At 25.4% G+C, this 15,319-nt stretch overlaps 1 long non-coding RNA gene across 1 annotated transcript; it reads left to right on the forward strand.

Moving 5' to 3' along the window:
* The first annotated feature begins 4,879 nt into the window (after window positions 1–4,879).
* Window positions 4,880–11,845, forward strand: LOC126550044 (uncharacterized). The gene is made up of 5 exons (XR_007604067.1): window positions 4,880–5,247; window positions 5,304–5,848; window positions 8,610–8,724; window positions 11,225–11,455; window positions 11,605–11,845. It is a non-coding gene; the product is annotated as an uncharacterized LOC126550044 (long non-coding RNA).
* The last annotated feature ends 3,474 nt before the right edge of the window (window positions 11,846–15,319 follow it).

Consider the following 15,319-nt stretch of genomic DNA (forward strand, 5'->3'; position numbering starts at 1 on the left):
ATTGTAAATACCTATTATAAGTACGCAAAATTTAAGGTGTTTTTAAATTCTCATAAAATATATTTATAGATAATAAAAACAATTTTTTCTCATATTAATATTATTATTAAACTCTGGAAATATATTATATAATAATACTATAACGTCTTTAAATGAATAAAAATAAAAATGATTACCTATTAAACAACAACATTAGACATGGCATTATGTAGGTCTTCGCATCATACATACAATCAGAGCGCTACTGATTAGTATACTACTTTTTATTGGTTATTATTATTATTATTATTATTATTATTAGATGCGTTTTTAAGTATTTTAACTATTCGAGGTTTAAGATTAAGTTCGTCAGTCGTAGTTACAACGCAGGTTACTAACCTATATTTTAAATTCCGCAGGACCGTTCAAAGCACCGAGTCGCTGTCATATCTCAAATATACGCTGACAATAATAATTGATTCATCGTCGATTCTGTATGCATATTCTGAGGTGGGTCGTGGGTGATTTTTTAATCAGGTATGTTTTAAACAATTTTAACAAATATCTTAATGTATAATAATTTATAATACATATTTGTCGAAACGTATGATACTGATCAGGTCAGGTAACTAAGTTAGGTTATGATCCTGAAGTCCTGAACTATTGTTAAGACTTAAGAACACTGTTATTCAGAATGGATCAAGAAACACATATTTCTGTTGTATGCCATACGGATAAACTTGGAAAGGAATGCAGGTAAAATGTTATAAACTTTCATATTTTCATCTAATAACATTATTTTAGATAAGGTGATTTAGGACGTTGTTTAATTTTACTTAAATTTTGTTCCATAAAAAAAGTTTTTATATTAAATTGAACCACATTTATTTTTTATTTTTTATTTTTTTTACAAAAAATATATTTAAAATAATTAAATAAACTAAAAAGTTTTTATGACGTTAGGTACCTATGTTCCTTTAGAAATAAGTATATATATTACATAATACATAAAGGTACCATAATGTACTATATATATTTAATTTTGTCGAGAAAAATTTAAGAAAAATACCAGATTTTAAATATGAACATAGTAAGATAATTATACACTTTAAAATTATTTTTTTATACGTGTAACTTAAGAATTAATACTATTTTATTCCAAAGCAATAAACTAACAATTGTTAATAATTATAAAATAATATTTTTTACTTAAAGTTAATTAAAAACAAAATAATTTTAAATTCGTTTTTATTTTTACACATAAAACAAAATAAATTAAATACTTCACTGAATAGGTCGGGAATTTTTATAAAAACGATACATTAAGCAATTAAAACGATTTAAGTATATTGTTTAAAAATAATCTATGTATTAAATTGATAGACTTATTACAGTTCTATTAACTAAATAATTTTAATTACCGGACACACCAATACCTATTATATTATATACTGAGTATAGTGAATATAATAAAAAAATTATATATTATATATTGGCAACAGTGAACTCCACGAGAGCGCACTCAAGGTATTGTTTTTGACATTAATAAGTATGTTCGAGTTGAGTTAATTTCAAATTTTATTTTAATTATATTATATTTAATAAAATAATATAAATAAAAATATATATAATAATAAAAACCTACAAAGGTTTAAATTATTTTTTATTTTTTTAGTCATGTTTTTTTTTAATGTTAAATAATGTAATATTACCTATACTCAATATTGTGTTGGTTGAGAACGTCTTAGTTTTTCTGATGTATTTCGGGCAATCTATAATTAGGGGTTCAATTTTAACGAGTGTTTTACAAGTATTACATAATAATCTGGGTTCATTGTTAATAAGTACAAGTGGGTAAGAAGTGAGTGTCTTATTCTAGATGAATATGGATCACTTTATGACTAAGTAGCTGTTTTCTCTTAGTCGAGTTATTTAGACACACTAGTGTATACTTTACACTTAGTATAGTGATAATCTGGATAAGTATGTAATGCGAAGAAAAACTTGAGACACCCCAACACGCTTTATGGTATATTGTTGTTTTGTGTCATGTGGATATCAAAGATGGAAATTAATTAATATTTACCGAGAAAAAAATAGTTTGAAATAGTAATAGTGTAAATTGCAATAATATTAATATAAATATTGGCAACTGTAACGTTTAATTTACAAAGTTCTATTTATTTATTATTAATTTTTTTAAAGCAGTTATTCTAAAACTTTGTTTTATAAAAAACTTTAAATATTGTATTGAACATTAACACTATTAGAAACAATAAAAAAAAATCGACTTATAATAGGACCACAATATTATTAAAATATGGACTATTACTGCGCTTTGTGTCTAGTCTAGTATTGTACAGTTTAACACAAGATGATAATAAGAGAATGATTCAGCTGTGCTATAATTATTAATTGATAATCAACTGTATCAATGCGTTTTATAACTTTTATTACATTTGAAGATAATTGTTTGAACCATGATTCATAAATAGTTAAACTATTGAATGTTAAATTTCGCCTATTAGGTTTCAAAATATTTTTTAAATGGCTAAACAATCTTTTTACGCCGACCGACAATTCCAAATGTTTAGAAAGGTGTCTGTTTGTCAATCATTATTTTATTGATTGTTTTAAAATCAATATGGCATAGAATTTTTTCTGAAATAGCATGCAATTTCTTTTGTACAACATCTTCCATTTGTCCACCTACAGGTTTTAATTTTTCTATCGCTGATTTGACAATTTGCATACCATCATTTAAGGACATACTTTTTGTTTTCTTCTAATTAATAGTACGTGTAATAAAACTTAAATTCACTGAAATTATTTTTCAATGTTTCATTTTATATAGTATTTTAAGATTTTCCAATAGCCATAGAAGTTTTTGGATTTAATTTTGAAATAATTTCTTGTATTTTCAAAAAATGTTCACAATAATATTGAGTAAATACCAACCATGTGCCCCACCTAGTGATTATTGGCTCGGGTGATCAGGGTACATATGTTTAAAAATTGTAAAGTACGACTCAGAACTTTTAAATCATTTTTTAAATATGAACTATATTAAATACAAGATTAGACTAGTATTAGTATTAAGAATTATTATATATTACACTGCGTGGAAAGAGAGCCGGAAAGTATGAGAAAGATAACGACTAAAATATAAATCACGAAAATACACCGATAAATGGCTATTTTCGTTCACTGAAAAGTACTTAAAAACGTATGAATGATGAAAATGATAAAATATTTTTAAAAATATTTAACAATTATTAATGAAATATGTAATATAAAATTGGCGTCATTTTAATAAGAATGATTTAAATCATTAATATTTCCTATTAGATTTTAAATAGCTTGTAATAATAAAAATATGCATTTACACATTTATATATTTATATATAAATCTGTTACCTGCTAATGATAATATTAACTGAAAGACAATACAACAAATGAGCTCATGAAATCACAATTAATAAAAATGAAAATGTAAAATAGTTCTCTCAAATAATTACTAAAGCACTGCTTGTAAATTTTTAATTCTAATTACTTATTTACAATATAAATCAATTTTTATAATATAACGGAGTATGTATTAATTAATTTTATTTTTATTTCAGAATAATATATTATACACGAGTCCCGCCGACGAGGGTCGAACTCGAAATTAAATTAAATCGTTCCACAGACGATTTGAGTTTGAAGCCCACTCGTACTCGAACTTTCCATGGGATATTTTCGATTCATCATCGTTTGACGGATTTTTTTCCTTTCTGTTTTTTTTTCACTCTCTCTCCCCTCCGGTGATTACAAGTTTTTAATTAAATTCCCTTCTCGCATTACCGACGCGCCATTTTGGTCGTTTCTCGGATTCGCGCACATTCTTAAACATTGAATTTCAGAAACGTTTCTGTATAATACACATTATATTATATAATATACTGCAGCGCGTTTCCATTTAATTGTTGCGATTCTTGTTTTTCTAAACACATTCGGTGGTTCGTATAATTTAAAACCGTTTTCATCTTAAAACATTCTGCACCTGAAAGTTTTTCACATTTTAAAAGATTGTATCTGCAGCCTAGCTCGTGACATTTACATTTTGTTCACTCGATCATTTTGGTAACGTCCGTGTCCAAGTACAGTGAATTTACCAGACTTTGTTTCCCTATCTATAAACACACAGAGAAAAACGTGGGTTTTTAAAAATGAAAGGGAATACATAACAATATGATAACGATGAAACAGAATTTTGTGTGCTTATTTTATAATCCATTCACTGCAGTGCAAAAATAGTGTAAAAACTATTATTTGCCTTTGTTTGCCAAAAATTTTTTAATAACAATAATAATAAATTAAAATTAAATGAATAATAAGATAAAAATAATTATACAATTCAGACCTTTTTGAAAAAATATTATAGTTAATATTTAAACAATTTAAACTCCGAGAATATTTTTGATCCATATGTTACAAATAAGATCGAAACTGTTAAATAATAATAATGTAGTTATTTAATTCTTAGTAGACTGTAGAGCGATTAACCTATAGATTTTACAATATTATTTGTGGTTTTATATTTTTTTTTTGTATCTGGATACACTATTTTGGCAGAGAAAAAATAACTAGATTTTCAACTTTGAGGGTTATTTCTAATAATAAATTGGATTTACCTAGTTGGTATTTTGTTGGATTACAATTAAAAATATCTCAGTGGTTTTCAATTTAGTCACAAAAGATAAATTACGAATAACCGTAGATACTATTTGATTACTTGATATTTTCACTAAATGTTTTTATTAAAATTGTCTATACATTATTAAATTTTCTAAGTATTTCTACTTGTATTGAGCTACAATATATAGAATTATTATATACATGTATAGATAATTTTTGATTTTGTTTTTTATAAATAATTCTATTATTGAATTTAAATGTAAAACGTCTAATAAAACGACCTACTTTTTAATAATACGTACACCATATTATATTACACTTTAAATTAGAGTAGTCATATTATGTAGTTCAGGTTTCTTATTTATTTTACCATCGTAACACTATCGGAGAAGACTGGATCAGACTATAATAGTATTATAATATAATAATTATATAAGGTTGTGCGATCGTACAATAACATCAAAGAAAATTTGTTTTATCAACTGCAGGCTGTGAGGAGGAACGCGAACAGACGGTTACAATATTTTACTTACAGACTTCAATGTTGTAGTCGTACGTGCAGACAATGTACTAAACCGGTAATCAATCGTACGTAATAATATTTGTTTAAACGAAAATATAATATATGATGATAATTATTGTAGTTTCGTAGTAAATAGATATCGACCATTAAAAACGTTGAGTCTTCTGCGAAAATAAATTGTTTCACCACTCGATCAAACCGCAGAGCCGTTCAAATGACGGGTGAAAGAGGGCGAGGGTCAGCTTCTCTGCAGCTTTTTTCTGATTTTCTTAAAGTGAGCTCAATTACATCGCAGTCTTGTATTCGTATAATATTGTTTTATACTTAATATATACTCCGACAAAAAAAATTTAATCAATGCCCGTTGTCATACAGTCACCATCGTTCTGGTAACGAATTAAGTATACAAGTAAAACGATAATAATATTTTGGAGTAATTCGTCACTATTGCAGTTAGAAAAAAAATCACCAGTTTAATAGTTAATTGAAATAGTATGCTGAAACAGTAAAACTGTGTAAGCATATAGCAGTGTCAAAAAAGTAACGACATTTTTTTTAATACGTAAAAATTGCAATTATATAATTTACATTTTAAAATACGACTAATTTATGATCAAAATGAAAAATGTGCTTGGACGTAGTGTTTTGAATACCTTCTTATTCAAAGTATTTGTATTTAAAATCTAATAATTTTCCTTATATTTTATTTTTACTATCTTGAATTCAAAAATTAAGGACAATATTATATTCATTTTAATAACCTATTACTCTAATAATGAATACATGCATAAGTTATACGTATTGTAATATTTATTTTAAATAACGCAAATTTTTAATATCTTTATTTTCAGTTAAATGTATACATTATAAGTATCGATATTTATAATGCTACGTTTATAACTATAAATTAAGATTCCAAGAAATCAGGATACGTTTATTATCTTGAATCATGTATCTAGTACACGTTTTTCCTAAATAAAAAAAAAAACTTCTGGTTATCAATATTCTATCATTATACCAATACATTTCACCTTAAACATTTTATTTTATTTTTAAAATTATTAATCATCATTAAACAACTAAAAAAAAAAATTAAATTGTGGAATTATTTTCACAAATAATTTATTAGTTATTATAGTTTTGTAATTTTTATAGTACCGCGTGATTTTGATTTTATATTGCAAAATTAATAATAATAAAAAGTACTTATAGTCACGATTTTCACACACCATAAATTAATTTTACCATAGCGTTTTGGAATTTTGTACTATTATACCTTTATCAAATAAAAACCAATTAAATTACTCAACGAAAATATTTATTTAATATAACTTATAATATTAAACATTTAATAAACGAACCAATGAAATACTTTGTCGACCATGTGCATAGAATACATTATTGTAACAATAATCAGCTAATATAATTAGTATATTTTTTTTTGTGCATCAGAGGTGTAAAGTTTATTGTAATATAAGTTATAACAGGCAATTTTATTTTTATTGTATGCCTGTTAAATTATTATAATAAACTTTTTGGGATAAATAATTTTTTTCAACAAAATTTAAAATTATAAGCTGGTGGATTACAATATGTTATACGCTTTGGTTTTTGATCTGCTTGTCGAAGGCTTCTTAGTGATTGTAACGGATGTAGTAGCTGCACTATAGTCAATGTAAATTGAGGATCAGGATGTACCTCAGCAGTTGTTACAACTACCGATTTTCTTACACATATTTTTTTGGGAGGCGGCGTGTAAAGATTTTAATACATCAAAAAAATAAGAACGTATATTAATTTAACTGCAGTTAATTAATTTATACAAAAAATCTGAAATTTAATTATATTATCCTACAATATTTTATTTATTATTGTTATTATTTTTAATTTTGATCAAAAATATCATGTAATATTAATTTGATACACACATTTGTATGATGTTTTCTATATTTTAACATGTCCTCATACATTTTCATGCAATTCAAATAATATATTATGTTATATTTTTAATTAACTATTCCTTTATAATAATTATTCAACCCTTAAAGATATTATCGGTAGACCTAGGTAAATTATTACTTTTTTTTTCCAAGGATACAATTTAAATGAGTAAATAGACTATGAAAAAATAAACGTTTAAAAATTATACGTTGTGTATTAATTGTACATATTGTTTCGTCGTCGTGTTTGTATGGATAAACATTTATTATGTTTTCAACACTCGTAACGAAAATATTATAAAATAATAATATTATAAAGTACATTTTTAGGATAAAAATTTAACATACTTAGAACATATAAATATAAACTTCTACTTAGATCTATGGTTACACCTTACTCTACTAAATACACAGTAAAATAACTGTGCGGGTTACCATTTTATAACAGGTGGGCATACTCGTATGTGGTGAGGTTATTTTTTTGTTAAAAAAAGTATATTATGAATGAAAAAAAAACCGTTTCCGGAAAACAGATGACCAGGTCGCAAAACTCGTCGGATCGAATAAATCGTGTTTTGCGCGTTCGCGATTCTTATCATTTATTAGAGTCATTCAGATCCTCGTTCGTTCGTCACGACCGCCATCACCACCACCCACGCTTACGCCGCAAAACCTTTTCAATTTCGAAATAGATTTTGATTTTTTCCCTTCTTTCACGGTGCAAGTTCTTAATGCTTTTCTTCTGATTTTTTCTATCTTTCACCCTCTCTCTCTACCTATCTCTCCCCCTCAATCTGTACCGTTAAAAGGAATGAGCAAAAAAACCAAAAAAAAAAAAAAAAAAAAATACGACAGACGTTCAACGTACAAACGACACGTTTGTGTTGATTTACCGCAGTTGTATCACTGCGAGCGGTGTTATAGTTGTACACTACGTCGATTGTCGGCCACACACTTTTTTCCGCAATTGCCGAATTTATATGTAATATAATTTGCTCGTTTATCACATTCTAGGCTGTATCTACAGTTCTTATAACATACAACGGTAACTGGTAAGTGTATTACGCATCGCAGCCCAATAATAAAATATATATTAAACGTCGTGCTTTGTCTGGTCGTTTGTCGTTTGTCGTTTTTTTTTTTTTTTTTGATACTTCTCTTTCCGGTATCGTCGCGTGTCTATTTTTGTCAATACGTATCGCGATGAGTGGTCGAGTAGCGGAAACTTGATAGGTAGCGTCACATATCTCCCTCGTTCTTAAAAACCAAATGACCATCGATATATTTTATACTCAAGAGCCTATAAAGTTGGTTCACTGTAATTGCGGGATTGGTTCCTTAGTGGTCTACTCGTAAAACTGGTAAAAAACAAATTGGTTCTAATGGTATTTTATATCATCAATAATACACATTTATAATATTAATATTAACCATTTTAATTATAGTAAACAATTATTGTTTATTCAGTCGATAATAATTGCTTTCAGATTTTACACAGATTTAGAACATAGAACTGTCTAGACCAGCGGTCTTCAATAGGATTCGAGGAAAAGTTAAATAATAATTTTGTAAATTACTTATGGACCGCCAACGTTCTTAATGGTAATGAATAATGATTAAAAAAATGAAAATGTATAAATTATAATATAAATATGATTTTATTAATCAATTATAGTTTATAAATTCGTTTTTATAATGTAACAAAAAATACATAGTCTATACAAATTATAAAATTTATTAGAATTCTTTCAGCATAATATTTATAATAGATATTGATTTTTTTATTTAAAGTTATTTTGATGTTGATGGACGGTATCTTTCTATTTTTTTATCATTTTATTTATATCCATGGGTGAAGTGAAAACCACAGTAAATCGTTCAAATATGCATCATTCAAACGATCTCTACATGCATTTTTGATAAAATAATGTTTATTTTCTAAAAGTTGCTTCTCACAATTAATATGTTGACCCAAAAATTTTTAAAATTGCTCTGAAATTAAGTGAAATAGATGGATGCTGAGTTTCTGTTTTTCTTTTAGTGTATTCCAATACATTAATGCATTGTTTTTTTTTATTAAAAAATTTCTTTATATCGCTTTTTAACAATCTGGTTTTACAATTAAAAATATTAATTTGTGACATTTATTTTGTTGTTCCTGCTCACGAATTTAGAATAAACCAAAAGTGTTTGAAATCATTGAAACGACTATTAATTTTATTTTTTAAAGTGACCAGTAGTAGATCAAGCAATTGTGATTTAAGAGTTTCTATGTTAGTTTTGTTAGAAAAAAATTTAATTTAATCAAATTTGAGAAAATTTGAAAAAATCATTATTTAATACTTCTCCAATGTATATGAATTAAGTATTTTACTCTATTTCATTTTAAACTTAGTTTTAGTACGGAGCGCACTAAAACTGTTAAAGACCCACGTAGTGGGTATCGGTGATCTAGAACTCTAGACCCCTATTACATACATTATGCATAGTATACTCGTACATATTATTATTTATAACTATTATAATACATTTGTGTGGTTACTTGTTAGTCAATCTATATTCAAGAATAAACACTTAACATTAATATATATTATATGTATTTGAAAATTACTAATAAATAATTATAAAAAAATCGATATATTATTATTCCAACATAAAATAAGTCAAATTTAATTAAAAAAAAAATTATAAGTTATTTTACAATAAACTGTCATTTTGAAATTGGCAACCATGCAATTTTTTTTTTTTTATCTATTTTGTTCACCAATTAACTTTTTCTTTTCAGTTGTTTTTTGTTTTATATATACTTAAAATGTCTTAAAAAAAACTTTATCTATAGATATTATTCAAATTCATGTATGGTGATTATAAAGTAGTTGTATTGACGTCCCTGTGCTAAAAAATAATATTGGTTTCAAATCAGCTATTTCTTTCGACAGTATCTATTAAATTGATACATAGATATAATGTAAGTTTTTGGTTTTTAATTATTTTATTTTTACTCATATATTATAGTTAGTATATAATCCATAGAAATTCAACATTTAAGCAAATTATTTGGATAAAACTATTTATCTGTATTAGAAGGTAACTAACTGGTCATTGGAAATTTATCCAAAAATATAAATCTCACGTTAAGAACAACTTGTTTAGTATGTCCTTTGATTCTTTATATGGCAATAGTATCATTCACAAATTTAGTCAAAAAGGAGGTCGTCAAATCTTAATTTAAGCTGTATATGCTGCCTATTTTAAATCTACAAAACTTCAGTGGACCGCACGCACAATAAAGGTTAAGTTTAAAGTACAGACTAAGCCCTATTGTATATACTATTTTCAACAATACGTCAATTATTATCGATTATAGGACGTTATTTCCAAACTTTGCGTATTACAATATTATACAGGTACTCGTAGCATTATGTTATATCAACGAATTTTGTGATGTGTTCACAGAAGAAAATCACGAAATTGGATATTTTATACAACGCTTTTATTTTAAGGAGGTAGAAATAATTCATTCTAGACTACATAATACTATTACGACATGTATTATAATTCATAATATATTTTATTTTATTTTTATTATATATAAATTTATAATAATATAATGTATTTAATATTATTTAGTATTTTAGAGAAACGTCTGGAAAAAGTTAAAAATTGACACGGCTAGTACAGCACATGTATTATAATATATATATTACTGGCAATTTGGTACTGCTCGAGAAATTTTAACTGTGAACCCAAAAATGATTTTTTTTTGTGTATTATTTCTTTCTTATTGTATTATTACTTATAATAATTACGTTATAATATTGATAGAAAAAAAAAATATACAATATTCATTTTAATTATTTATATATTTATAATAATAATAATAATAATACAATTTTATAGATACGTACCTAATATTGATGAAACAACACCATAAAAAAGATAAAAATAAGTTATTTTTTTGTATTATGTTAAATAGTTAAATTTAAGTTAAATTGTTAATTGCATATACATCACTTCGATGTGTTTTTAACGTAATAATCAAAGTAAATAATTTCATAATTTATTTGTAATCTAAATTATTAATATTTTAAATTTATTTTAGTGACAGATATATGATTAGTTTATGATTCGGAGCTATTGGAAAAAAGCTGCAACAGCTCTACAGCAGAAATCAATTTACGAATTTACGATTTTCAAAGAAAAATGTGTGCTGTTCAACAGCATATAACCACCAGTTACTACAAATTTTCAGCGAAAAACAGCTCAGCCTTATTTAATTTAGAAGACGAAGGATATATTTGTTGTACTTGCACGCAACTTACATCAACAATAAGTAAAAGTGTATAGGTTTTCTATTGTTTATTATTTTTTTTTTTTCATCAATGTTATATAATTATTACCTAGTAATAGAAAATCTAACAGAATATAATATTTCACAAAAAACGACAATATGTATTGTATATTTATGGTTTGAATTTCCAGGTGCTCCACATTTCCTGTAACATATTATAAATTACACCGAATTATCGTAAGTATGCAAAAATCAATCGGTCTCAAAGATTTTGTGTAAGTGTACGCCTTAATGTTTCTATTGGACTTAAAAAATAAATTGAGGTTTTATTTTTACCATAATGATTTTATTTCCACTTTGTTAGTGATACTTATTTTATATATTTTTTACTTCTAAAGAAAAATATACTTTATGTGTGACCAATCATTTTAAAGTGAGCTAATCAAATGTCTAATCGAAATAATATCCTACAAACTTAGAAGCTAAGACGAGTGAAGTAACAAAATGCAAATAATATAATAATAAAACATTACCTATATATTTTGAAGTATATAATCATAGTAAGTTATTTGGCTCGCATCTGTTCGTCTATACAAAATAATGTACAATGTATAATTTAGCGATGTGAAACTTAATTTTGAATTCGAATGTACCGTTTAATACGAAACGTATAAATTTAAGTTTACGTTTATCGTTTATATTATTGAATTCTATATAAGTTTCGGACGCTGATTATGAATAAATACGCTGAACGTGTGCCGTAAATAGTAAACACTGTGAATTAAATTGAAACTAATGTGATTTGAAAGGTATTCAAGTGTATACACTATATATTTTGTAAAACACTTTTCGTACTTATAGTGAATTATATAGTAATATTACATCACCAAAATTAAAAAGAAAATGTTTATAATAATTGGTTTTTATAATTTAAATTTTTAACTTTTGAGAACAAGTCATACACATATGTGTGTACTGTACTCGTATATATAATATTATAGTTTAGTGATCGAATAATAATAATAATTATAATAACCCATACTCAATCGAAATCGATTACGTAAATATACATTTGTGGTTATTGCGTTTTTCGTACGTTTTGCGTTGCGTTTTGATAGAAAGCTACTAGCATTTGTGACACACATATATTAAGCCTTTAATTACATTAAATCAGAGAAAAATATAATATAAAAACAATAATTAAAACATAAAGTTGTGGCCGTATATAATAGAGAGCGGCTGCCAATTTTTTTTAAATCTTCAACGTTTTAATCCACTTTTATTTTCTCCCTATTACTTATACTTTATAGAATAATTAATACTATGTATTTATATAGAACTATTTTTTTTTTACCATAATCTATTATTCATTATTGAATTAATGCTTTTACTGCATTAAACATTTAAAATGATCTAACATCTATATTTTCAATAGAATGATAAACGATACCTAATATAATCAAATCATTTACTGAATCACAACACGAGAAGAAAATTAATATTGTTTGATTACAATTATTTATAAATATTCTATCATAAACATTTTTTTTTTTTTAATAATAATAATTAGTTACAGGTAATTCTTATAGTATAACATGACGATTAACAAAGCTTAGCGGTCCAGGGATACTTCCCATTTATAAATATTAATTATTATAAATATAGGTCCACTCATGTGTTGGTTTATCTAAACATATAACTACTTAATTTACATAACTCTTCTTAAAACCATATTATTGAAAACATATTTATAGAAACATAAATACTTTTTGACGTGGATAAAATGACGACTGTTAGAAAAATTAGACAGCTTGTTATATTACGTGTTCCGATAGAATCTTGTAAATGACGAGGCGCAAATTTTATTATAAGACCCTGATGCGTAGTTTTATTACGTCGTGCGTACCCTACAATTGCAATTTAATATAATTTTAATGGTTTACGTTTAATACTGTTTATTTCTTTATTTGTTTTTCCGCATTAAGCGATCGTGTATTTTAATACTCGTCCCGTGGGACGTACATTTATTTTTCCTTGTAATAATATAATCGTAGTTTATTTATTACCAACGCAGCAGGAGACGCGAAATTCAATTTTTTTTCTTTTACGTACTTTTCGATCGCTTCTTCGCCTCGTTGACGCCGCAAAAACAAAACGATCGGGCCATTATGCGACCCGTTAAAGAGACAAATCTTTGGCGTTACGATTTAGCGATCGATTTTATTTATTAATGACAACAAATGTTGAGTAAAAAATATCAATAAAAACATTAATAGAAAAATGTAGGATAGTAAGGTATTTTTGCATATAGGAAATTCACATTATCTATGTCAGGACCATCCAATGATTAGCAGTATAGTTGTGGTACATATTTGAAAAAAAAACGTATGTTGTTGAAAACCCGAAGGAACATTTAAAGCATACGCATTAAAGGAAATATGGAGAATACACTTTAGATGAAAGTAAAGAAAACGATCGTTAATGTGTAATTTCAATAGCCGTTTATGTAATATTATTATAATGACGATGACAACTCGCATAAATGTTTTAGATGCACGCGTTGCTAGACTGAAACTCGAGATAAATAATATTGTAGTATTAATGTTTTAACCGTCTTATATTAAATTACCACGTTTTAATAATATTATATAACCACGAGTAATGATTTACCGAGAACAAAAGATATTATGGTAATGACTCCGTGACGTCGTTTCATACCAATATAATACGAAGTGATGTTTTAAAAGTTAACACTTTTTATCTATCGGTATCACCGTTTTAGAAATGTTTTTTTTTTAATTTTTACAAAACAAAATTTTATTTTTTTATTTTTTTGAATGCAAATATTCATTTTCAACTCTGTATTCTAATCCAAAGTATTTTTTCTGATAATATAAACATATAAAGCTATTAGTTAAATAGTTACGAGTAGTTACAAGTACGTATTTAAAAAGTCAATGAGTACTGCGCACAAATGTACCATGTATATTTAAAACAATGATAATTAATTAACCAAATATCTTAAATTGATATTGTATAGTTTATCATTCTTTTTCAGAGAAGAAAATATAATTGTGCGTACAGATGTTGTCAAAAAATTAGAAGATGAAAAAATGACTTGAAAATGTAAGTAAATATATTTTCAAAAATTTAATATTTTACTGGAAAATGAGTGTTAAACATTAATAAAACCACCTTGTATTTATATTTTTATTATTATAATATTACACTTCCTGTGAAAATCCTATTATTTTCAAGAAAATAATAATAATTATTGAATTGCTTAGTTGACAACATAACAGTAAAAATTTGATAGAAATCCAAATGTGTTATGGTAGAACGTTATAGGACTTTGTTTATCACGTAAGTTAATGGCAATTGAACGTTAATTTATGAAATCGAAGAATTTTTTTTTTATGCTTCGCAAATACTATTATGTTTAAATAATCTATTCTAAATTCACTATGAGTAACGAGACTTGTAAGCGATTTAGATTCTTACATAAAATTATGTAAATTTTATTTTTATATTTTACACCAGATTAAATAAGATTTGTTTGTTACGATTAGAGTTTTTATTAACACAAAAAAAATCTATATTCATAAAATTCGACAAAAGCAATCAAACATGAGAAATCAATAATAATGAAAAAATAATAATAATATTTGAGACGTATTCATTTTATTTTTTTCATTATAAATAAATATTGTATACTATTATTATAACAATAAGTTTGCAATTTGTTAAACTACTCAACGTAAGTTAAAAGTTCAATTGCAAAACTTATAGTAAATTATCATAATATATGAAAATACTGGGAAAAAGTTTAAAAATATTAAATAGTTTTTTGGTGTATATTGGTGTGTACTATATTTTTGTCTTGTAGTTATTATTGACGTTTAAAAT

The sequence above is a fragment of the Aphis gossypii genome, chromosome 2 (genome assembly GCF_020184175.1).
Source record: "Aphis gossypii isolate Hap1 chromosome 2, ASM2018417v2, whole genome shotgun sequence".
NCBI classification, from domain to species: Eukaryota; Metazoa; Arthropoda; class Insecta; order Hemiptera; family Aphididae; genus Aphis; species Aphis gossypii.